Raw genomic sequence first — 25,260 nt, forward strand, 5'->3', positions numbered from 1 at the left:
AATTTCACATACATTGTCTTGTTTGATCCTCAGCGACCCCTGTGACACTGAGTTTGAATGTATTTAAGCAACTTTTCCAAAGGTAGAGCAGTCTTAATCAATAGAATGGGATTTGAAGTCTAGTCTTCAGACTCCAAGAGCTCATCACAGCAGACTTCTATGTGTACATCTGCACATCTGAGCAATACAGAGTCCAAAAGTGTCCACATTATTTCAATTACTTGTCAGCTTAGAGAAATAAGACATTCATATTGTACACTCATCTGTTAGGTATGTGATAAAAAATCATATATTTTTTGCTACTTGTCATTTATTTAAGCTCTGTTATCCATTATCATCATTTCAAACTGTTTCATACAGAACAAATACACAGTTCTTCTCAAACAACAAGCCTTCTGTAACATTTTGAAAGGATTCGTTTAAAAAAATTTGGGTCACAGATTGTGCATTTAATTTTATCTTTCCAGATTCACGTCTTTAAATCATTTCCCAAGTCACTAGAGATATGTTTACCTTCACTGGCAATCCTTTTTACACACTAAGCTACCCCTGGCCCCCATACTTCCCACCACACCATGGAAATCTCACCCATTTCCATTAATACTGGACCAAATCCAATTTCAAATTTTGGTTCAATATTCTCCAACTGAAGACAGTTTTCTAAGACTGGCCCAGTTCTGCTCTGATCATTCACTCTGTATTCTCCTATTCGTGATATAGTTAATATGTTCTAAACTGTTTCACATTTCATATGTCATCTCAAGTTTGTTCTCATTCACTCTGTTTCTACCTATTTACATTCTAAGTTTCCCCAGAACCGTGAACATATTTTTTCTCTTATTTCACCCCAGATGCTTTGTTAAGTGTTATGTCTATTTTTTGATTCATTATGTATATAATGGATAGGCAATAAATGCTTGTTAATTAACTGTCCTCAGCTCACTCATATTCACCTACAAACGCAGACTCAAACAAACAAACAAAAAAATCAATGAAATGGAAAAGGAAGAAGAGAGGACACCACAGTTTGAATTAGCATGGAAACCTTTACCTTTGTGAGTTAACTTGTACATCAGAAAGTACATCAGGGAGGGGTCTCTGGGAGGATCAGTTGGTTGAGCATCTGACTCTTGATTTTGGCCCAGGTCATGATCTCAGGGTCCTGGGATTGAGCCCCATGTCAGGCTTGGCTGGGCATGGAGACTGCTTGAGATTGTCTCACCCTCTGCCTCAATCTCTCTAAAATAAATACATAAATCTTTTTTTAAAAAGTACATGGAGAATATATTTTAAAAAACAGATTATCCATTTGCTTATTTAATATTTCAATATATGAAAATTGCTTAGTCAAACTTTCCTTAAATCAATAAGTTAAACATTATTGAAAGACAAATTATGTAATGTTCTTCTAAAGAAGAAAAAGAAGTCTGGGCTAAAGAAAGCAGCCATCTGACTACTTTTTAAACCAGAATTTTCCTTTAATCACAGAAACATGAATTGAATCAGGAAACTGAATTAAAGTAAACCCTGAACCAAAAACCCAAAAAGAAAAAAATATATAAACTATACTAATCTGCAGAAACACAAAGGGAACCAAATACAAGTACGGTAATAACTTCTACAGAAAACAAAACAATTTGCGCAAAATCTCTCAGAAAATTATTTGCTTATGTCTGGGGTTTTTTCTTTTTCTTTTTTTTTTTCTTCAGATAAATGACAATTTTTCAATACTTTAAGAAAAATATTATCCAGCAAGATAGTATGTCCTTAACAAGAACAACTTGAATATTAAATAAAATGGTCATTCCATTATTCTCTCCAGAAACACTTCGCCAACCTAGTCTGCACAACAAGCTAAAAACCACGGTTCTGAGGACCAGGTCTTAAAGGAAACTCTAGAGAAGCTGAGAAACGGGAAGAAAACCTACAGAAAGGCTGCAAGTCCCTGGCCCTGATCTGAGGTGGTGAAGGATCAAAATACCAGCAGAGGAAAGGAGGGAGAAGGCTAATCTCTTTTTTTCCTTTTTAAACTCTCCTTCCCTTGGGGTGCCTGGGTGGCTCAGTCAGTTGAGCGTTGGACTCATTTCAGCTCAGCTCATGATCTCAGGGCTGTGAGATAAAGCCCAGTGTCAGGCTCCATGCTCAGTGGAGTGTCTGCTTGAGACACTCTCTCTCCTTCTCTTTCTGCTCCTCCCCCACTCTCTCTCTCTTAAATAAATAAATAATTCTTTAAAATAAAATAAACTCTCTCCCATTCTCATGATCTTTTCTCCCTTTCCTTCCTTTGCCTTTTGCACAAATCATCTCTTTTTCCTCTACTTTCCTCTTCCTTTTCTTTTGACACTTACTTCTGTAGCTTTGTCTTCTATATCTTCTGCTATTATTTCTGTTTGTCTTTTCTCATCCTTGTTTTCCCCTTTCCTTTCCTTTCTCTTTTTCTACTACTTTCTCTGGATTCTTTCTTTCGATCCTATCATTTTTTTTTCCTGATCTTTCCTTTCATCCATTTTTTTTCTTTTCAATGATATGATCTCATTTCCCACCAAAATATTCTTCATCTTACGAATTTTGAATTGATTACCCATGTTCAATGAAACAGATTCAATAATAATTACTTATTTGCCTTATCCAATGTGATGATATATGTTATTCATAATATTTGGTGGGAAATGTTATTTATACACTTATCAGGCCTTTTTGTTAAATACTATTTCCATTTTTTTAAGATTTTTATTTATTTATTTGACAGAGAGAGACCACAAGTAGACAGAGAGGCAGGCAAAGAGAGAGAGGGAAGCAGGCTCCCCGCTGAGCAGAGAGCCCGATGCGGGACTCGATCCCAGGACCCTGAGATCATGACCCGAGCCGAAGGCAGTGGCTTAACCCACTGAGCCACCCAGGTGCCCTACTATTTCCATTTTTTTTTATCACCACTCCATAATTTGCAAAGCAGGTTTTAGTGAACATGGATAATCAATTCAAAATTCATAACAATGGTAGATTTTAAGATAACCTTGCTATGTCTCACTGTGATAGTTAGCATCCAGGATGATCCCCCAATTATTCTTATCTCCTGATATTTATGCCTTCACATAGTTCCTTCCCACATTGTATAAAGGTTAGTTTGTGTGACTTGTAGAATGTGATGGAGGTGATGGTGTGACTTCTGAGGCAAGATCATAAAAAATCATAAAAACTTCTACATTGCTTACTTGAATCATTTGCTCTGGGAAAAGTCAACTACTATGTTATGAAGACACTCAAACAGCCCCATGGAGAAGTACACATCATGAGGAAACAAGGTCTCCTGTAAACAAGCAGCACATAGTTTCCAGACATGTGAGTGCACCATCTTGGAAGCAGATTCCTTAGCCCCAGTCAAACCTTCAGATGACTGCAACCCTGGCCAACATCTTGACTGCAACTTCATGAAGGACTGCCCAGCAGAACATTAGCTGGTCCCTAAGTCCTCACAGAAACTGTGAGAGATAAATGTTTATCATTGCTTCAAGCCACTAAATTTTCTGGTAATTTGTTATGGAAAAAATAGATAAATAAAATGCCTTTTTGGGGAAACAAAACCAAAACAATTTGCACATATATAAACACCTGAAAATAGTTCTTTCTTTACTCTGCCAGTAGTATGTATGCACACACCAATTCTATAGAGGAAATTTTGGAAATTTCTTTTCTGCATTCAGTTTAATTCAGCAGGCTTCTGTTATTGTTCTTATATGAGGATGGAGAAAATAATATGCATAGAATAAAATTAATATTTTTATGTTTAACAAGTCTAGTTACATTATAAAACAAGACTCCTATGACAACACATAACAAATAAGATCCTCAAAAAAAATCAAAGCAATAAGGTATAAAGGAGAAAAACAGTCTCTCTCAAAATAGTACATTTCTATCCTGAAATATATCTTCTTTTAATTATCCGTAGCATGGAGCTAAAGAACATTCTTGTTATTTGTTCTCATTTTGAAGATATTTATACGTCCCCTGGTCATAATTATATTTTCAAATAAATTTGAAATCAAAAGTAATATTAAATCTTGCTAAGTCTTGTGACTAGGAATTGCTATCTAGCTTCCACCACTGCATTTTTTAATATTAAAAAAAAGTAAAGTCATCCTTCTAATGACCCAAGAATGTAATCTTATACTGCTATTAACCTAAAGCTAAAATTGAACATCAAAACATTCCTCCAAATGAAAACTGAACTGTACTGTTATATCATTTAATTGAATCTTTAAGATCTACTTCCAGTGTATCACTTCCCAACTGCACTGGGAAGTTACTGCCAAATTGCTCCTATGATTCTGAATTTCTTTCTTACAAAATATCCTGATGGGTATAATGTGATCATCATTTACATGATCCAAGATTAAGATGATAATAAAAAGGAATTAGATCAAAACACCAGCTAAAGAATCCTTCAGTATGTATTTCTTTATAATAATAACCACACTATATTTGTAGTAGTCTGTGAGGATTCTGATAATCTGTAGATTAAAGGCTGAGTAAAATTCATTAGATGATCCAACAAATATTTACTGAGCTCTGATTAGGTGCCAGGCATCAATCCTAGAGCTTGAGAAGCAATGAACAAGGAACATCAACTCTCTGCTTTCCTGGTCTTCATATTGCAATGGTTGGCAGACAGACCAAAAGCAGGTTTAAAAAAAAAAAAAAAAAAAAAAAGAACAGATTGTTTCTGGTGGTGATAAGTGTTGTGAAGAAAATCCAGAGTGATGTGTAAGGGAAAACTTTGTAAGGGGTGGTCAGGGAAGGCATCTCACAGGAGGTGATGCAATCTGAAACTCTGGATCAGAGCATTCCAGTTGGAAGAAGTATCTGATGACATTGAATCATTTCTTTAGGTGATGTACCATTAATTTTTTATACCTCTAAAATTCTAAAACACACCGTAAAACATTGTCAAATATATTTTTGTTTCTTGGTTTACACAGTAGTACGCTAGATTTGATCCTAGCACAGATATGATGGTCATGTGCAAAGGGTCAAATATCTTGACTTATCTTCACCTATACCTTAGCAACCTTGGCTAACCACAAATCCCTTGGGAATATTAGGTATCTGATTTATCTGTTTCTGAATTCTTTCCTCATTCTCAAGGATTCTGAATTGATGTCAGAAAAACTGGTGGTGTTGGATGTTTATGAATTCTAAGACTAGGATCTTCAAGTCCTTTGTTATTCTATGCAAGAATCATTATTTTCCATCAACCAGCCTCTTAAACTAAGATCATTTTGAAGTCTAGCCAGTTCAAAGACTCCAGAATCAACGATAATGCTAGGTGTTTATAGAATCATGTTTCCAGGTACTTGCCCATGAAGTAGCTTAAGACACACAGTAGCTTTCCACCAATGAAGATGGTATCACAAAGTAGAGGTTTCCCATAAAGTAGCTGGACCAACATGCCATAAAAGTCTCTCTTACCCCCCTCTTAACCCCTCAAAGATTTCAGTAAACCCATCCAGATCTGTGTCTAGAGGCCTCCCTACGGTTTTTGTTTTGTTTTGTTTTGTTTTGTTTTTATAAATTGCTAAATACTTATTCTCAGAGGTTTTTCTCTGCTTGGGTCTATACAAGTTAAGTCCTACTCCGCTGATCTGCACACAAGCCCTCCTGATGCAAGTTGAAAAAAACAAAACAAAACAAAAACAAACAAACCACGTCCACCAAATATGAAACCGGTTCCTTCATTTCAGCTGAGATTTGTGCGGGAGGGAGGAGAGGAAGCGCCAGGACAGAGGGAAGCCGCTTTCCGCCCTCCCATTGACTGCAGCCCAGCTCGATCTCTCGATTTGCTGGGCTGGGAAGTTCCTGCCCAGTTGCTCCCTTTGTCTCAGAAACATTCCGCCCACACCCTTAGCCCCTCGGGGGCTCCCTTCTCCTCTCCCTGCGCCTATCAGGGTCCTTTTCAAAGTAAATACATCCCCCTTTCGGAGAGAAATTCTGGTGCAAACTGGTAATAAAGTAACGTTCCCCCACCTTATGTCACACGATGCCCCAATTCTTATCTTGGGGCCACTGTGAGTTGGACTAGACCTCAGGAGGGTTCGTGCATTTCTGAGCCTTTATCAAAAAGAAAATAGTTTGAAAACAAAGTGGAGCCACAGGGAGGGGGTGCTTAGAGGGGAGGAACTAACAAGTGGTTTCCCACATTTGCTCAAAGGGGAGGCTGTTGATCTGTGAGGTTTGTCACCACCGGCTTCCAAGGGCAAGTTACCTACAGAGAAGAGCGGACCTTTTCACTTTCTATAGGATCGTATTGTGCTGCAAACTGCGACGGCTTGTAGTGAGCTTTTGACACATTTCTTTCAAGTTGCTCGGTATACCGAGGGGTTTTGCATTTTCTGATCCTCCTCTCTTGAGAGATTGCCACACACAAGATGACATCAGGAATTCCTGCGTTTCATTAGAAACAGCCTCTCCTCTATCCACTTAGGTTAGATGGTGAGGATGGCTTTTCTTTTTTTTTTTTTTAAGATTTTATTTATTTATTTGATTTATTATAAGCAGAGAGGGGGAAGCAGGCTCCCTGATGAGCAGAAAGCCCAATGCAGGACTCGATCCCAGGACCCGGAGATAATGACCTGAGCTGAGGCAGAGGCTTTAACCCATTGAGCCACCCAGGTGCCCCAGGATGGCTTTTCTAAGGGAAATACATTTATCGGAAAGTCACCTAGAATTTCTAAATATAGGGTAACTTGCCAAAACAGCAGGAGCTCCTGCCTTTGGATATTTTATTTATGTGATATAATGAATTCTGATTTCTTTGAAATTGACAAGTAAATATAAATAAAGGAAAAAATGACTTTTTTAAAAATGGAAATATTACATGACTATCTTCGCTTTCACATCATTACATGTGCCCTGGCTAAGTTGATCATGAGCATGTAAACTGTTTTATGCCGTTGAAAGGAGCATAATTTTCACATAATTTGGAGGTGTGATTGTTACTCAAATGTTTATGCTCAATTATGATAAACAAATGCCCATAGAATTAATTCAGCTGGGCCTGTATTTCTATGATCAGGCCCCCCCTCTCCTTTCTTGACTAGTAATTTCCTCCTACTTGCTTTAATCACGTTTTATCCTCACAGTGCTTCTTAATAAGGTCCATTTTTGCCATCTCTCTGCAATGAAATGCTGTTTGTGTAGTTTGATCTGCGGGACCTAAATGATCTCTGCAGTCAGTGCCACAGATTGTACATCCCACGTGGACAGAGAATGATCGATTTTTTTTAAATTCAGACTGAATTTATTCAGAGCTTACAAAAATGTTTTACACTGAGCTCTTTCATTTGCAAAGGAACGGAAAGAAAGAGAACACACTCTCCTCCTAACCCAGAATAAAAGGACACCAGGAGAAGCTTGGGGAGCAGAGGGAACAGAGGGCCCAAAGAACAATGCAGGAGGGGTGAGCATCTCCTTCAGCTTCAGCAGGGAGCTGAGAGGGGGGCTAACTGGAGGAGGAGGATGGTGGCAAAGAGCCTTGTTTCTTGGGCCAGGGCCCCTTGCAAAGAGGGGTGTTGCAGCAGCTGAAGCACGCTGGGCTCAGTTTCCCAGGGGAGGGAAGCTGTTCTCCTTAGCAAATGCCCAAAATGGCTTCCAAAGCTATTAATAATAATAGAGATGACTCACCTAATCAGTTTTCTCTCTGCCTCTGTTTTACCACCTCATGAAAAAGCAAGTGCAAGAATGCAACCCAGACAAAACAGAAATGACCATTTTCCCAGCCACGCTGCTTGGAACTTTAGTCGTCTGGTTTCCACAACCATGAGTCTCTTCATGCACCCAGGGCCCCTACCAGCTCTGTAAAAATCAGGCGCCCTGGGAAGACGACAGAACAGTAGGATGCAAACTAAGTAGTGTATGTTTAAAAAATAAGGTGACATCTGAATGTCTAAGATATTGAGAAATACACCATGAATTTTCTTTTAGGGCAGTGGAGCATTCAAACACTCAACCTGCCTCCTGACAGGCATCTTTTCGAGAAGCCTGAGGGTCAGACACAACACACTGAGTATCATTAACATGTGGATTCTGTTCCCTTACATAGACAGTTATTAAACACCTACTGTGTTCAAGATATCATGAGGATCACAACGTGAGTAAAATCATTCTTTTCCTCAAGAAAGGCATATCCTCACAGAGAACGGAGAGGTTGTTAGTGTTAAAAATAACCCTGACAAATATTGACTGAGTGTGGACCAGGTACCAGTTACTCCATATACATTATCTCATGGAATCTGCCTGTCTAGAAAAATGATGAAAGAGGACAATTTAGGTGAAACAAGGAATTTAACACTTCGTGAAGTGGACAGTCTCCTGAGGCTAGCAAAAAGGGGGAAGAAGGCAAGAAACTTTTACAAGATGAAGAATAAAGAACTAGAAAGAGAAAAATAGAAAATATCTGATTGTCTCAGGCCACATAGTCAACTGGTTTGGGGTAAGAAGGCCCGGAGTTGGCTTGGCCAGGGTTTGGGGCTGGCTGACTGAATATACTGGTTTTGGTCAAGCAGAACCATTTACAGAGACACAAAAGCACTCTAAGTTTGGGTTTGCTGATGGGACACCTTGGGCAGGAATGGCCCTACCTTGGGCCTAGAAATTTATTTCAACACAACCGTAAGATATAAGGACTGTTATTCTCTTTGTTTGCAGATGAGGAAACAGAAACAGAGAGGTTAAAAAATGTACCAAACCCAGAAGAAAGTAGCGAAGCCAGAATTCAAATGCTGAGTCTGCTGTCAGCATTTCCATCCCTAAGTCATTGTCTACACTGCGCCCATGATTATCACGCTGGAACAGAGAGCGGGGAGCACACGAGTAGAGAAAGCTAGGAGGGAAACTTCACAAAGTTTGGAATGCTCTCTCCCCGCCCGCCCCCGCCACACACAGTCCTTTCACTTGAACTAGAAAACTGAAAGCATGATTCAAAGAAAACATGAGAGGAAAAAACACGTCCCCGTTCCCATTCTCACCTCTAAATATCACTGATCAATTTATTTTAAGAAAAGGGTTTTAGGGCTGAATTACCCTGATCATTGTTTAGATTTACCACTTTATACACAGAGCCAAAACTTCCCTAACCCACTCACACTCAGACAACTTATAAGGAAAATGAGCTCTATGAAATAGAAATCACTTTAATCATGCTCATGTTATCCCAGAGGTGTCAGCTATCCAATATTCTAGAATTGTCAAGATTTTATTTCTAACCATGGTCCCCTATTTTAAGGCCAAAATTCCCAGTGTCTTGAGCGCAGGTGACTCTCATGTATTGGGTCTAGCCGCTGGATTGCTGGGCTGCCTTTCATGAATTTAACACCCAAATAAATCAAGGTTTTTCAAAGTTGATTAAAATCCTCATTAGGCAAACATTGGTAACATAGAGAAGAAAATTAGATCTCTTTCTATTGTTTCAATTCCCAGATTTGTTACTGAAGTCCTTTATGATTTTTAGTTGGACTCAGATGGAGACACACAGATAACTAGTTAAGGCAAACAGTAATATCAACACGTGATTTAAAAAAATAAAGAGAAACAAGATATGAGAAGAAATCAGCCCTAGCAACAGAAAATAACACAAGTAAACAAGGCTAGCGGTAGTCTCCATGCTCCCCAGTCTCTACAATTTCCTTTGCAACACAGATGCACATTTCCGCCAACAACAATGTCAAAACTGGGCCTACATCCTAACAATGTCCTACCATTCTCTTTCCTTCCCTTGCCCCCCTACTACAGCCACCCCCGTGCGTGGTCCTATATCTCAGCATAAACTCTTCCCCAGCTTAAGCTCTTTTCCTGCACACAGCTGAGGAAGAGGCTGCCAGGTGTTCCCTGGTTAACCCTGACCTTGCTCTTACAGAGCCTCATCCCAACAGGGGGAGGAGCAGCCCCACTGGTCTCTGCGGGAGCCCAGACTGCATTGTCACACAGCCTCAGATCAGCACGGAGATCTGGACTCTCACTTCCTATGTGGCCATGGGTATAGCATTGACACTCCGTCTGCCTCCGTGTCCTCACAAATAAAACCTAGACTGTGCTTACCCCATAGAGTTTTCACGCGGATTAAATCAACTTTGTTTAAAAAGGTGAGTATCAGAGGCATGGTAATGTTCACCAGTGCATCTTTCTTTCCCTTTCTTAAGGCTGCCTCCCAGTTCCCTGAGATTGTGGACTGTACTCAGGGATGTTTCCTCCCTACGCTGTACTACCTCTTCTGGGTTTTTCCTACTCTGTCCCCACCTTCTGTCAAAATGACCCATCCTCACACTCCCAGACAATCTGGTCTCTACTATGGGGGCTACTTGCCTTTCCTTTTCTGCATTTTGCCTTTGATAACTACACCCTGCCTGTGCTCAGCCTCTGCTATGGTCTGAATATGTGTGAACCTCCAAAATTCACATGCTGAAACCTACACCCACCCCCCGTGATGGTATTTGGAGGTGGGGACTTTGGGAGGTGATTAGGTCAGGAGGGTGGATCCGTTATGAACAAGATCAGTGCCCTTCGAGAATGGACCCCAGAGACAGCCCTCTGTACTTCTGCCATGTGAGGATGCGGCAAAAAGCCACCTATGAACCAGGAAGCAGGCTCTCATCAGACCCAGGATCTGTCAGTGCCCTGACCTTGGACTTCCTGACCTCCAGAATTCTGAGAGATAAATTTCTGTTGTTAATATAAGTCATCCATCCAGTCAGTGGTATTCTTGTTACAGCAGCCTGAAGGGACTAAGCGGCCCCTGGCAGCTGACAAAGCATCGTCCTTGTCAAGCCCTCATTTGTTCCTCCTCATGTTCCTGTAACAGAAGCAAGACGAGTATTATTTCTCCTTGTTTTATATTAAAAAAAAAATCAAGGGTCTAAGCAATGAGAGGATCTGCTCAAGGTCACATCAAGAAAGAAAGGGGTAGAGTCAGGGATGGGTGCCAGGTGTTCTGCCTTGAGACCCCTTTCTCTTTTCCACTGTTTTGTTCATCCAACAGCTCTCGGTTGAGTGCCGGCTTCGCCATTCCAGAGCTGATTTCATGTCGGAGAGAGAAGCAATGTCTCTGCCAACATGAAACTTCCATTTCTGTTACAAAAGACTTATTGAAAACAAATTAATTCTTATGTAATAACAAACAATTTGTAATGTTGGATAGTTATAAGTGCTAAGAAAAAAATAATGAAGCAGGATAAAGGGATAAACAGAAAGATGGATGGGGGCAAAAGAAGGAGCCCCTTTAGATAGGATTGTCCTGAAAAACATCCGTTCCGCAGAGATCTGAGGAGACCAGGGGAAGAGTTATGTGAACATCCACAGAAACAGCATTCCAGCCAGAGGGAACAGCAAGGACAAAGATCCTGAGGTGGGTGTGTCTTGGCGGGTTGAAGGAACAGTATGTCCATTGAACATTAATTTTACTGGTTGTTATTAGGTGTTACTTAAAAGAAGCATGTTGTGGTCCAGTAAGTTTCCGAGGCTCTGGGCAAAGCAGAACTTCCGAGAGCCTCTGACATACAAATGCACTCCCGCGAATCTTCTGGAGCAAGCTACAGCACCCACAACATTGCACAATGTTATTCAGCCATGGAAACCTTTCCTCAAGGAGCATCTCAGGGGATTATTGTTCCACAGAACACTCTGGAAAATGCTGCACCACACCCTGCTTTTACTGGAAAGAGGAAGTCAGGCCAGGAACTAGAATTCCAGGCCCTGTGTGAAGCCATCGGAGGACACCTAGAGAGGCACCGAAATCATTATCAGGCGGTGGCCGGCTCCACTTACCATAGAGGAGAAGGTTCAGGAGCTTCTGGTTTTTGTCGACTATCTGAAACTCCTCTTGGCCCCTATTTCCTGTCCGAACCTCCGGTGTTTTCCATGATTTAACCCTGGTGAGTTGATTCCAGGCTCTGCCGACCTTTCTTAGTGCTCTCATTTGTGGAAATAGGAACAGGGCAGAGCAGGAATGGGGGGGTGCTCCCCCTTCCGGTGCACCTCTGGGGGGAAGTTAGGACATGGGCGATTTCTATTTCCCTGAATGAAGTGTGTCCTCCGTCACCTCCCCTGCTGCTGAGGGCAGGAATTCAGCTCCCATGCTTGCGCCCTCGTCCCTGTGCTCTGAGCTCTAGCTGCCATGGACAGACACATCCAGAAGCCATTCAGCTGCAGACAGGTGCGGATGCGGCAAGAGGAAGACTCCCATTTGGCAGGAAAACTGCCAGCTGTGAAGAATGCTGATCACTGCTTCACTTGGGAAGAATTCCCAAGCCCTCTGCAAGCGAGGAAGCCAGGAAATGAATGGGAAGCAGCTGGAGTGGGCCAGGGAGAACGGACAGCCCAGAGAGAGCAGGAGAGGGCCAGACAGTGGCCTGACCCCAGGGAGCCCAGCAGAGGTCAGCGGGGCCAGCTCCTCCAGAGAAGGCTATGAGAGGGAGAGGTTGGTCCCAGGGCTATCACCCAGCAGCTGGACCAAGTCATGTCAGAAAAAAGTGCCAGGGGCACCTAGGTGGTTCAGTCCATTAAGCGTCTGCCTTTGGCTCAGGTCATGATCCCAGGGACATGGGGTCCAGCCCTGCATTTGGTTCTTTGCTCAGCAGGGAGCCTGCTTCTCCCTCTCCCTCTGCCTGCTGCTCCCCCTGCTTGTACTCTCTCCGTCCGTCAAATAAAATAAATAAAATCTTAAAAAAAGAAAAGAAAAGGAAAGAAAAAAGTGCAAGCAAGAGTCATCAGTTGGCTTTAAAAAAAATAAACTGTTTAAATAAATGTTAATTCCAGACGTTGATTACTCCTAAAATACATAAAATGTGAGTGATCAAGTGAAAAATACTAAATGAATTCTTTCTTTCAGGACTTTCAAAGAAATCTTGCAAGAGATTGGCTAAGAGCTTGACCACAGATGAACAAATGTATCGCAGGTAAAACAAGAATTTTTTTTTCATTGTGATGCCTTGTCATTGGGGTTTTAAAAAGAGTCGACTTAGAAGAAGAAAAAAAAAAAGTCGACTTAGGACTGTGATCTATACACAGCTGAGAAATTCTACTGAACACGGCAAATGCCCCAGGCCAGAATTTGTGGGCATTTACTCTTCATGTGACAGAATAGATCAAATTAAAGATAAAAGAACTGTTATAACTTGTGTGAAGAGTTAAGAGCTTGCCGAGCACCAGACGTGTTATACACATCACATGTAACGTGTACAACAAGTGAGCGTTACCGTGCCTGTTTTACAGAGGAAGAAACCGTGGTTATGCAACATGTGTGATGCCACAAGGTTAGTTAAGAGAGTGTTGTAGAATGCAGAGCCAGACCTCTCAGACCGGAAAGTTAGGCCCTTTCTGCCATCACATGCCACCTGCATTATTGCATAGAGAGCAGTCTAAGGCACCCAGGCCTGAGGGCTCTCAGTGCAAAGGATCATGGACCTCCTCTCCTGTGCCCCCTCCCACCCACTATCAATGTATAAGATACATCTTTTTATTTATTTACTTGAGAGTGGGGGAGAGCCCATGGGGATGGGTGCGAGAGGCAGAGGGAGAGGGTGAAGGAGAAAGGCAATTACAGGGCAGATCTCACTCTCAAGACCCTGAGATCATGACCCGGGCAGAAATCAAGAGTCGGGCCCTCCAGCGACTGCACCACCCAGGCACCGTACAAAACACATTTTTTCTGGTATCCTTTTTGTCAGCTGTCAGGCAGATCACTAAATATTTGCCTGATGCTTTGAGAGAATTAGAAGGAAAATCCTAGATTGAAAAAAAAAGGAATTACTATGTCATGGGATAGATGGGATAGATCAGACATAAACTTCGACTGATGTGACTGCTCTAAGTCACCCACATGTTGATAACTTTGAACCTTTATGGGAAGCTGCTGGGCTAGAGCTCCGTGAGATAGTAAAAGTAATCACAGAGCCTTGGTCACTCCCTTGCCAGCTTCTGGGACACTTGGTATTCTTACTCTTCTACTGGCCAAACTGCTCTTTAATTCTGAAGACCTTTCCAGAAGTAGGTAGAGATTCAATCCAATAACTATCCAATTGGACTTGGCAGGGTCTAAGTGAAACCCTTATACAGCCTCATATACTTGATCACTTAAGCAATAAATTTGTTCTGCTCCCTCCAACAAATCTTCCTAGAGGTAAATGTCACTCATGTTCTTAACTAAAGATGAACAAAATGCTTTCTGTTTAATTTCCTTTCATTTTAATATCCAATTGTTCAATTAATTAAGCCTACTAAGTGTCCCAGCCACATGTCCCCACAAAAAAAGAGAAAGAGGATTGGCTTCCAAGAGCCATCGGTCACTGCTGTTACCTATACATTTTGTTCTATGGACAACACTGTGCATTTACACATTTTTCAGATACATATCTGGTGATACATAATCGGGGCTGAAAGTAGTGCCTCAACTCCCCACCTCAGTGATAGTTTCACCAATACATAATTCATGTAATCCCTTAGGGTTGCCAACTAACCTAAATAATCTAACTTCAGTTAACAAATGGTAGCTGTGAGGGGGCGCCTGGGTGGCTCTGTGGGTTAAGCCTCTGCCTTTGGCTCGGGTCATGATCTTAGGGTCCTGGGATCGAGCCCCATGTCGGGCTCTCTGCTCAACGGGGGCCTGCTTCCCCCTCTCTCTCTGCCTGCCTCTCTGCCTACTTGTGATCTCTCTCTCTGTCAAATAAATAAATAAAATAAAATCTAAAAAACAAACAAAAAAAATGATAGCTGTGTAAGAAAAGAGAATACATGCTTCAGCCACATCAGTATAATATGCACAGTAATATTATCATATCTTATAAAGAGGGAAGCTTTATGAAAACATGTTACCATAGGTTTTATTAATGGTCTCTGTTCCCATACCATAACCCACAGATTGAAACTATCTACAATTGGAAGAGAAATTGAGGTACAAAATTAATCCACATCCATAAAACCACCAAGAAAGTTAATAACAGTTTGCAGCCTAGAATCTTGTTCAATTTAAGTTCAACATTAAAGCTACCGCATGAAAAGTCCTTTGTAGTAAAATGAGCTTTAATTTTTAGAGGTTTTGTAGCCATTCTTGTAATCATTCAAGGTCAAATGCAAAAAGAGCAAAAAAGAACAAAGCTTGTCTATGTTTGGGGAAAAAAAAGTGGCAAATTTCCTTTCAATCTTGTCCTTATTTCAGCAAACTGAAACCATGCCATTCCGGCCTGGTTGTATGCAATCATAGTCACACTTACTTGCCTACCATCCAATTTGTTGCAGCTTTAAATGATTTATTTTAACATGTGGGCCCAAAGCAACATTTGTTTTATGCACAGGTAGAGTTATTTTGTGCTCTGAGGATAGTAGAGCAACTTCATTTATGTCCTGGATAATCTGAATACCACTACCCCAAAATGAATTTCTTTAGGTGAAGATATTGCCCCCTATTCAAATATAAACATGCATATTTTTATCATGTATTGGGATCACCTGGAGAACAAGTATCACTACTTACAACTTAAAATTTGGATGTTTGATAAAGGACTTTACAGGAAGGAAAATAGTTTCCCTGGTGTTAAGCTTGAGAATACTGTTTGGGGTCCAAGCACTAAATGCCTTTGTGTTTTGCTGAAAGAGGACCTTCCCAAGTTAAACAAGAGAGAATGAAATACTCAAGTGTGTCCTAGTCAATGCTTGGATAATCAAAAGGTGAACAACTCTTCTTGAAATCATGGCTAGCTAATGTTTTATTTTGGTATCTTTAGTCCTTTCTCTTCTTTCTTTTCTTTCCTTTATGTATGTTTTTAGTTCCAACTTCTCCTCCCTAACTGCTGTGTAAGACTCTTCCCTTGACCTTCTTTATTCCTCTAAAAAACATAGTTATGTCTGGGGGAAAAAGTCATTTAGGTCATCAATCTTTTTTTTGTTTTTATTCTCAAAGCCTCTCAGAGACCAAGAAAGAGCCATTTTCTTTTCATTCTTTCTTTTTTTCTGGTTTGGTTTTGTTTTTTGTTTTTCTAGCCTCTTTTTTAAAAAACTTTCTATTTTTTTTTTAAGATTTTTATGTATTTATTTGAGAGTGAGAGAGAGAATGAGAGAGAGGGGGCTTGAGAGGGGAGAGGTCAGAGGGAGAAGCAGACTCCCCTCTGAGCAGGAAGCCCGATGTGGACTTGGCCCCAGGACTCAAGGATCATGACCTGAGCCGAAGGCAGTTGCTTAACCAACTGAGCCATCCAGGCGCCCCTGTTTTGTTTTTTAAGCCTCTTGTCACTAAAGAGGAAGATATACCTGAATGGGGTTACAAAAATTAATGTTAACATTTGGCAAAGTAATGCTTTTAGCACTCTGCCCACCCCAAACCCCACAAAACAATGTCATATTCACAGGATAATGACAGGGTTTATTAAAAAAATATTAATTCATCATGATGTAATCCAGTAAGAAGATGCACATTTGAAGTTGGAGGATCTGTTGTATCACTGAGACTCTACATGTGACCACGTTTAGAGATAACACATCAAAGAACCAAATTTAATGTCATTTGTGTATATGACTGCTGCCAGTCATGATAAGACCTTATCCCCTAGGGGGAAAAATGTTTGACAATGTGCTTTCTTCTAGAACAGGGAAGGAAAGGGGAGATGAGATTTTGGATTGCCTCTTTGACCATTCAAATCTCAGAAAAAGGGAGCTTAAGTCTGAGTTCCTTTGAAAGCATCACCCCAGCAAGAAGAATTTAGTAAGTAATGCATTATTTCTCCCATAATGCCCAACCCAACAGTCAAAGTCCTAACAACAGAAGTCCCAACAGACTGCACCAGTCCTATCAGCTGTGGAGCACAGAAGCATGTTCATACTCTTCAGTCATCAAATGTTACAATAGTAGCAACACAAAAAATTTAACTTAATAACCTAACATCATCTTTTTTAAATTATTAAAATACAGTAGTATTTTACAGTAGTATTTTAAGAGTGGTTTAAAATAAACTGCTCGTGGGCGCCTGGGTGGCTCAGTGGGTTAAGCCGCTGCCTTCGGCTCAGGTCATGATCTCAGGGTCCTGGGATCGAGGCCCGCATCGGGCTCTCTGCTCAGCAGGGAGCCTGCTTCCCTCTCTCTCTCTCTCTCTCTGCCTGCCTCTCCATCTACTTGTGATCTCTCTCTGTCAAATAAATAAATAAAATCTTTAAAAAAATAAAAATAAAATAAAATAAAATAAACTGCTTGTGAGGCAATTTTCAAAGAGGAAACAATTCTAAAATTTTTGTGGATCTGGATGATTTTCAGTGTATCTGTCAGGTAACGCATATCACTGATCTACCTGATCACATACACTTGACCTTCATGGTTATGCAGTGGTTTCTTTAATTTTAAAATACAGTGAACAAGTGATTTTTCATCCTAGCTCTAATAACAGAGTTAACCTACCACCACATTTCTTTGGCTGTTTACAAAACATATGGTTTATTTTTTTCAACCTTTCGGCTTTGCTTGAAATGCTGGGCAACAGAAAAGAATTGAGTTCATGACTCATCAGCCTATTAGGCCACTCTTCTCAGTGACTAGAAATGCTGCCGTCAGTCTCCTTTTTATGATGCTGATAAAGGAAGGGAACCTGTGTGAAGGAGTTAGTTAAATGATTCGAAATGTCATTGCTCAACACTGGAGATGTATTAATTTGTAGTCCTATAATTGGAAAACAGGATATGAAGTCGTTAGGGGCTGGCTGGCAGCTGGTCAACCAAATAGTATATTATTATAAAAGCAAAAGGAAATGTCAGACAGCTCTTCCCTAAGTGCATCATAAGACTTATTTTGCAAATGCTTCTCTTTTTCATTGGTTCATTTGTAGTTTTTTTATTTGCTTTAGCTTCTAGCTAAAACATACTTCACAATGACTGTGTCCTTTCTGAAAATTATCTGTACTAATTTCCAAAGGACAGTTTCTCTGCTTAGCAATATGAAGTAACATTTGTGGTTGCTGTGGAAAGTAGTACAGTTAATGAGATTACTGTTAAATCAATAACACTATGAAATGCAGGGAGACTCCAGTTCTATGCGTTTCCCTCTTGTGACATTGACACGTTGTTTGATCACACTCTATGATCACACTATTTCAAATAGCTATAAGAGCCACATAATATACAGAAATCATACAAACTGAGATTCATATGCATAGAAAACAAAAGGTATTAGGAAATCAAAATCTGTATTTAGCAATTAAAGCAAAAAATATTTTGGTAAAATTACAAAAATGATGTTGAACATGACTTAACAGAAGTACCAGCTGATGAAGCATTTTTTTGCATTTAGTGATCATACCAACCAAAGAAATACCATAGGAAACACATTTGATAAGAGGAATATACATCAGAGATTCCCTAAAAAAAGAGGAGTGAAAGAATGTACATATAACTGCATCCGGACCTAGACAGAAATGAACATACAGTGTTGCATAGAAAGCTGTAAGTTTAAAGAGTTAATTACTTGAAAATGCAAGAAACATTGTTTTAAAAACACTGGAATAAAATTAGGGGCACCTGGGTGGTTCAGTGGGTTAAGTCTCTGTCTTCAGCTCAGGTCATGATCTCAGGGTCCTGGGATTGAGTCCTACATCGGGCTCTCTGCTCGGCAGGGAGCCTGCTTCCCCTCTCTCTCTGCCTACTTGTGATCTCTCTATCTCTCTCTCTCTCTGTCAAATAAATAAATAAAAATCTTTTTAAAAAATAAATAAAATAAATAAATAAAAATACTGTAATAAAATTAAATATTTACTATGGAAAAGATGTAGCTTTGAGTAAGATAGTGTATTCAACTAAATAAAGGTGTGGACAGAACATATTTCAGTCATCTTGTGACCTTAACTTTAAAGAAAACCTGAACAAGACTTTTTTTAAAGAGAGAGGAAGGAAGAATAGGCCAAAGAAAAGATTTTGATAAGAAGTTTTCTGAAATATCAAAAGATTTCCATAGTCAACACAACCAGAGTCCTCTGGGTGATAAGTCAGAAACATTGTATGTGGAGACCAAATTCTCCTCTGCTTCACACAAGAGGACTTTAATTTCAAGGAGTCTGCAGTAGATAAATCTAACTTGCTAAAGTAAATTCTAACCATCGAGCTGTGAAATATTGAAGACTCTTCACACTCAAGAAATAATTTCTGTGAGTTTCTAAGAATTCACAAGAGAAAACATAAGATTAGAAGAGTTTACTAATGATACTCTTTCAGGATATACACCTACTTTAAAGATTTTTTTTTAATTAATTTATTTGACAGAGAGAGAGTATAAGCAAGGGGAGCAGAAGAAGAGGGAGAAGCCAGATCCTAGCTGAGCAGGGAGCCCAGTTTGGGGCTTTATCCCAGAAGCTTGAGACCATGACCTGAGCTGAAGGGAGACATTTAGGCACCCTGGGCATATACCTACTTTATTTCACCAGTTCCCAAGAAGCTTTCGCAAATATGCCACAACATCAATCAATCCCTGGTGGAATTCCTAATTCTGCCTCTTAGTATCTACTATTCAGCTATACTTGAGAAATCTGGGATGAAAATCAACCCAAAGCTGGGTTCATGGCAATCATGAGCGCCTCAATCTCCAAGAGAGTGCTATTTAACAGGCTTTCCCAGATATGCAAAAGAAAAGGATTCTCTTCAACTTTTAGATTCCCCCCTCTCTCTAGGACTCAGCTTAACGGTAAGATTTGCCCAATCCAACCCCAACTACATCCAGCCTACCCCAAGCAGCTGGAAATCACTATATACTAGAACTTTGTCCCATCCCCATAAAAAAAAAAAAAGGAAACTTTGTGTGAAGGTAAGTGATATTCCAGTTGACCCCATCCCAACTCAAGGACCCTCTATTATCCATTGCACAATGTTGCTTCCACAAAGGAAGTACGTAGATGAAACCCAACTGAAACACAATCACATCTAGAAAAAACTGTGAAATTATACTGTATAAAAATGTAGCCTTATTCTGCCATGATTCTTTAGTTATGCTGATATAGAATCATATAGAATACTCCCCTCTAAGCAAATAGACATGAAAATTTTTATTCTTTTTAAAAAATTATTTTACCCAATAAATTTTACCCAATAATATTTTACCCAACTGAACAATTAGTTCAGTTGTTGTTGTTGTTGTTTTTCCAAACCAACACCATGAAAAGCACCAGAGAAAGAGATGAAAGTTACTTGATAAATCTGTACTAAAAGATGTGTCCTGGAGAAGACAGGAAAGATCGGTGATAACTCTACAGCATAGCAAGCACCATCCTAGAGTTATGTGCAAGGAGTTGTGGGAATATACTAGAGGACATAGAATGGAGGGTTGGACGTGTCTGCTGAGTACTTCTGCTGAATATTGAGGAGTAAGTGTGATACAGCCAGACAAATGACAGGGAAAGAATTTCTATGCAAAAGAACTACATAAGCAAAATTACCAAGGTAGGCAAGAGTACGGTATTTTGAAGGTATATAAGCAGAATGTTGTGCCTGGGAGCACAGAGAGCATGCTGGAAAATAAGATGGGAAGGAAATAAGATTAGATACTAAAGGATCCTGTATGCCTTGTTGATTTTCACTTTCATCTGGAAGGTGCCAAAGAAAGATTTTCAGCAGAAGAGTTACATAGTCATTCTTGGCTGTAGGGGGCAAAAATATTAGTATGTGTAAGAAGAAATGGATTGTAGTAGGACAGAGAGATCAGTTAGAACACCAGAGGCAATTATCCAGCGACTCGCAATGGACCAGCAAGTTAGCAGGATAATTCAAAAGACAGAAAATAGAGTCAACAAGGTCTACGGGTCGGTTAGTTATGAAGCTGAGAAAAAGAAGAGTCTAGGATTTAATTGTAAGTTTCTGGCTTGGGCACCTAAGAGAGGAGCTAGAGAAGGGGCAATAGATTTCAGAAGAAAGACGTTCACTTCAGAACATTTTGGATTTGAGGTACCTGAAAATGCCCGACGGAATGTGACAGAGAAACGGTTGGAAATGGTCACTCAGAGCTCAGAGGTACCAGCTGGTAGAAGTACAGGTCTAAGAGTCAGCTGTGTACAGAATGAAAGCCAGGGGCATGGAGCACCTGGGTCACTCAGTCAGTTAAGTATCTGCCTTCGGCTCAGGTCATGATCCCGGAGTTCCGGCATTGAGCCCAAGTCGCATCAGGCTCTGTGCTCAGCAGGGAGTCTGCTTCTCCCTCTCCCTCTGATTCTTCCCCTACTCCTTCTCTCTCTTGCAAATAAATAAATAAAATCTTAAAAACAAACAGAAAAAAGAGTGAAGGCCAAGGGTTCGGATGAGATAGCCCAGAAAGAGTATGTACCATTAGAATAGGACCAAGGAAGGGGCACCTGGGTGGCTCAGTTGTTTAAGCTACTGCTTTTGGCTCAGGTCATGATCTCAGAGTCCTGGGATGGAGTCCGGCATTGGGCTCCCAGCCCTGTGGGGAGTCTGCTTCTCCCTCTGACCTTCTCCCCTATCATGTTCTCTCTTTCTCTCTCTCTCTCTCAAATAAATAAAATCTTAAAAAAAAAAAGAGAGAGGACCAAGGAAGAACTTTGGAAACACTAACAAAACTTTTCCAAGCTAATGAGTTTCTTTTGGAGCACTGTTCCTTGGGTAGCAATTCATGATTAATATTAGCAATATTCAGATGATAACTTGAGATTTTTTTCAATATTTCATGCACTGGGCTAACATAAGATCATGGCTTCCTCAATGTGAACCCAAATGGCCCTGTCAAGGACAATTACCCCAGATCCCAATATGCAACCTACATAGAAACCATCAATTCAAACACCACTGCAGAAATATTTCAGGGAAACCATGAATTCAAATTTATTTTCATGACAAAACTAGGCATTATTCGTCTTTCTCACTCTTGATATTTGCGATGATATGAAACAAAACTTCTGACACTTTAGCAAAAGGCAACCAAGTGGCAGTAATTTTATGGGTAGTTACGGCATTCTTCACCACCATGCCTTCACATCAAAAAATGAATGGTGCTTTCCCTTAAAAATATCTTTCCTGAAGCAGTAAAAAGTATTAGTTTCTTACATCTCAACCCCTGGGTAGAGCTTGTGTGATAAATCGGGAAGTACACATAAAGAGCTTTTGTACACCAAAGTATACAACGAATGTCTCTAGAAAAAACAGTTGTACAATTGTTGAAGTCTCAAGGCTGAACCAGGCCCTTCTTCTTTTCACGGACAACCATTTCTACTTAAAAGAGCAACTGACAGGGGTGCCTGGCTATTCAGTCAGTGGAGCATGTGACTCTTGATCTCAAGGTCATGAGTTCAAGCCCCACATGGGGTATAGAGCTCACTAAAAAAAAATGTTTTTAATTAATAATAATATAAACAATAAAAGAGTAATTGACAGAAAATTTATGATGACTCAGACCTGGATATCAAGTAGACATTTTCTCAAAAAAATGAGTGAAGTGAACCTGTCACTTCAAGGGAAATACCTTACAGTATTTGTTGCCAATGATAGAATTCAAGGTTAAAGTGAAAATTAGAGTTAAGAAAAATTTATGTCCACCACAGTCAGTTTGACAGCTTCCCAATGCTTGAAGACTTTTCTGAGGACGTCAGTGGTAACATTAACAAATGTAATTTTTTAATATATATGATATATTGGGTCGACTTTTACATTTATATTACTCAGTGAGCTAATATTTTCCAAATGATGGATGAATGATGCTATAAAATCAAAACATATGAAAGATTCATTCAAAGTACAAGATAGACCAATGGATTTTAATGTAACTGAGTACAAAAAGCTCATTGATGGGCATTTAGATTGCAACTAACTGTTACATTAGCATGTCATAGTGTTATTATTGCTGTTTTAAATAGTTTAAAATCAGGGCACCTGGGTGGCTCAGTGGGTTAAGCCTCTGCCTTCAGCTCAGGTCATGATCTCAGGGTCCTGGGATCAAGCCCTGCATTGGGCTCTCTGCTCAGTGAGGAGCCTGCTTCCCCCTCCCTCTCTGCCTAGTTGTGATCTCTCTCTCTGTCACATAAATAAATGAAATCTTTAAAATAAATAAATAAGTAGTTTAAAATCTCTCAATTTTAATTTTGAATACGGTCCATTTTTTTTTTAAGATTTTATTTATTTATGTGACAGAGAGAGCAAGCCAGAGAGCACAAGCCGGGGGAGTAGAAGAGGGAGAGGGAGAAGCAGGCTCCCTACTGAGCAAGGAGCCAGATGAGGGGCTTAATCCTCAGACCCTGGGATCTTGACCTGAGCCAAAGGCAGACACTTAACCAAATGAGCCACCTAGGCTCCCAGAATATGGTAAGTATTGATTAGATATAATCTATGTAAACAAAAGCTCTTTGGGGGCCTCAATAATTTTTAAGAATTTTTTAAAAGATTTACTTATTTGAGAGAGAATGCATACCTGTGGGTGGAGGGGAGGAAAGGGAGAGAAACTCTAAACAGATGCTACACTGAGCAAGGAGCCTGATGCCGGGCTCCATCTCGGGACCCTGAGATCATGACCTGAGCTGAAACCAAGAGTCGGATGCTTAGCTGACTCCACCACCCAGGTACCCCAATTTTTAAGAATTTAAAAGAACTTTGAGACCAAAAAGTTTGCAAACTATTCTTCAAGGAAAAACAAAACAGGTTTAGAAAAAGGATATTCTCACTGCTCCTTTGCACTCCAGACTTCTCTTCTCTCCCACCTTCTCCTCAAGCCCTGCCTAAGCAGTCTTAAGAAATGTCAGTCTAATTCTTCTATCCACTGACCATCTTTGTCTACTTCTCCAATTCACCATTCAGTGACAGGTCATGGTTTTATTGCAGAAGAAATTTTGCCTTCTCAAATCGAGAATATGCCCTTCTCAGAAGCTGTTCTGACCTACAATAACAAAACTACCTTCTCACTCTAATGGATAATTTTTTCTTTTTCACAGTATTTTTAGATTCATTAAAGACTGTGGTCATGTTTCTATGACTCTAGTCCATTCTTATTTTTGAATACCTTATGTTTTATTAGCTAAGCTGTTCAAGCAGAAAGATAATTATTGGGAACTCTCTTAGTCAATAAAATTTCATTAGATCATCTCTATGCACATCTTGAACTTTAATTATTGTGGTTTCATCATGATGTGTAAATACATTAAAATGAGTAAGTTATTCCAATCCTAATCAATGGAAGTAAACAGAAATTTATATTTATGAGCAAAGAATATTCTTAATGAACCATCCACATGCCTAACTTAGGTTTAATGCTGGTGCAAATGTTTTAACTCAAGAATAACATGCTACTGATATATGTATATGAGTGTTTCCTATGCTTTCGCCTCTTCATTGAATACACACTTGAGTTAAATGAGTTCCTTCTACCCTAATTATATTACATTGCACTGAAATCATTTCGTTTCTAAGGCACGTAGCCAGTGTTTTGGGGACCTAGCAATTTCCATTTCATAAGTACACATAAAATGCATTCTGACAAATACTGTGGACTAACAAGTAACACAGATAACATATATTCCAATACACTTCTAGCAGAGGTTGGGGAGGCAAAAGCTATATTTCTTAGACTCTTTTGAAGCTAGGGTCTGGGTTTATGGAGGATCCACCAATCAGATGCCATCATGTGGGAACTGCTTTCGGAATGGTATTAAGTGGGGTGAGAAATACCACCATTTGGGTGCGGATCAGGCTGGATCTGACTGAGGCTGCAGCCGTGTGACTCTGGACTGAGTACCTCAAGCAAAACTCCTGATTTAACAGATGGCTTCTCAATCATGGCAGCAGAAGCCGTGCAATTCTCTGGATGCTTTGGGGTTGCCTGTGGAAGCTCAGCCTCTTTCTTCAGCTCTCTGCCTCCAATGATTCTGTAAGCCATTTTAATTCTGTAATACATTCCATTCTGCTTCTCTTAGCTAGACTTGATTCTGTGCTCAACAGCAACCAAGCCTTCCATTTAAGACATTGCTCATCAGACATGATACATACTATCAGTGAAAATTACCTTCTTTGCACATATCACAACTACAGCACATGTAGCTGGCTTCACTTAATGATCTGATGATACAATAGTCTAATTTCCACCTCAACCTATAAAATGCAATTATCAGGAGGTGAGAAGACAACATAGAGATGGGATTGTTTCTTGGCTCAGGGTTTTAGATGTGATTGGTTTACTGGGAGATCTGTTAAACCTACCCTTCTCTGATTACAAGCCCCAGGCATCCTGAAGGTACAACATACCTTGCATTCACAGAATGCTTT

General features: G+C 40.0%; 1 long non-coding RNA gene across 1 annotated transcript; it reads left to right on the top strand.

The window, feature by feature from the left end:
• Positions 1–11,745: 11,745 nt before the first annotated feature.
• LOC125107560 (uncharacterized) lies at positions 11,746–17,037 on the top strand. The gene is made up of 3 exons (XR_007129594.1): positions 11,746–11,918; positions 12,875–12,941; positions 16,621–17,037. It is a non-coding gene; the product is annotated as an uncharacterized LOC125107560 (long non-coding RNA).
• The last annotated feature ends 8,223 nt before the right edge of the window (positions 17,038–25,260 follow it).

Source organism: Lutra lutra, chromosome 8 (genome assembly GCF_902655055.1).
Source record: "Lutra lutra chromosome 8, mLutLut1.2, whole genome shotgun sequence".
Taxonomy (NCBI): Eukaryota; Metazoa; Chordata; class Mammalia; order Carnivora; family Mustelidae; genus Lutra; species Lutra lutra.